Here is a 1,974-nt window from a genome sequence, read left to right as displayed (position 1 = left end):
TGAAACAACTTCATCAAAAAAAGTATTATATGAAACAATTTCACAAGATTAAACAATTTCATGAAAAAATTTCATAAGATTAAACAATGAAATCGACAGATGAAGGTGGTTTGCACGGTTTACACAAATGAGGGCGGTTTTCATATGATCACTCCTCTATATATATATATATGGACAGAAAAAAGTCGCTAACATACAAAATTATACATGATTCACACACATATACACACTTGCGTGCAAAATCATTAAGGTTCAAAAGTTGTTTGCTTCCATTTTTTTGACATTAATGTAAAATCTCATGTGATTTTGTAAATTAACGACATTTTTCTTGTTTTCTTAAATAGTTAATGACATTCTCTCTCTCTCTCTCTCTCTCTCTCTATATATATATATATATATATATATATATTGGGAATGATCGTGTGAGAAGGGAGTTAAGGTGAGAAGCGTAAGAAGAGATATGGACCCTTGATCACCTTTTATCTCAAACCCACCAATGAATCACGCTTGATACATGTATTAATCCGATGTGTCTCGGTGGATCTCATCCTAATGTGCATCTAAGGATGTAGATCCCTTCTTACGCTTCTCATTTTAACTCTTCTTCTCCCTGGAATCCAACCTATATATATATATATATATGTATATGTGTGTGTGTGTGTGTATAATATGTATATATAGGTTCCGGTGAAAATAAGAGTTATGGTGAGAAAGTGATAACAAAACCTTCAAATATCTTCAACTATTTTATTTACGTATTTTTATCACAAGAATTGAAACTTCAACAAAATCCTGCATGTGGAAGTGATTAAATGTATGTGAAAGTAACTTAAAAATGAATATAAATATGAAGATAAAGGTAGATGAATGTAGTTGAAAAAGATTTAAAGTTGAATTAAAAAATCGACTCATCCGAAGGACCGTAAGTATTCTCACCATAACTGTTATTCTTACACAATCTTTCGTGTGTATATATTATAGGATTGGGTTTAAAGAAAGAATTGGTTTATGCTATTTTTTGTTTGGCTTTTTGGCCTACTTTATTTTTACAAGAAAATCTATTTGTATAAAAACAATTAGTGTTGACTAACTAACATAGTTGACTATTTTAGATTACCATGAGAATTTGAATAGTCGTGAAAGGACGAAAGAATGAATTTGAAATCACTTAACAATCAATATCAATATCAATATAATAATATATTAAAGAAAACACCAATCAAAGAATGCAAATTGTAGTTATGAAATTCCATGGTTGAAATGAAAACAAAACAAATGATGAAAATTATTCTTATGAATTATATTTATTTATATATATATATATATATATATATATATATATATATAGGGATCCATTCAATAAAGAACTGAGTAGTTTGTGGTAACCGTGAGATCCAATCTCAACCACAAATCAATAGATAAATTAGGAAATTTATAATTTTGATAATTTTGAATTAAAATTTTAATGCAAGGATATTTTAGGTATTTTCTCTCCTCTCTCTTTTCTTCTCTCTCCGTCCTCTGGTGATATCAAAAAATATTGACTCTGTTATACAAAAGATACAGTGTGATACCCAAGCATATATAAGATGCATTGTGATATCATTGTGTTACATCTCTGATCGACCACACAAACGACCTCAACTTGATACCCAAGAACATATATGATGCATTGTGATATCATTGTGGTATCACCGGAGGACGGTGGCTAGAGAGAAAAGAGAGGAGAGTGAAGAGTTTTAAAATACCAAAAATGTCCTTGTATTAAAATTTTAATTCAAAATTACCAAAATTATAAATTTATTAATTTATCTATTGATTTGTGATTGATATTGGGTCTCACGGTTACTACAAACTAATTAGTTCTCATTTGATTAGACATTTATATATATATATATATATATATATATATATATATAGTTAAACAAAAGATACATTGTGATACCTAATCATATATAAGATGCATAGTGATAC

The sequence above is a fragment of the Cynara cardunculus genome (assembly GCF_001531365.2).
Source record: "Cynara cardunculus var. scolymus isolate 2C chromosome LG 3, CcrdV1, whole genome shotgun sequence".
Lineage (NCBI taxonomy): Eukaryota > Viridiplantae > Streptophyta > Magnoliopsida > Asterales > Asteraceae > Cynara > Cynara cardunculus.
Note: the sequence above shows the minus strand (reverse complement) of the source record.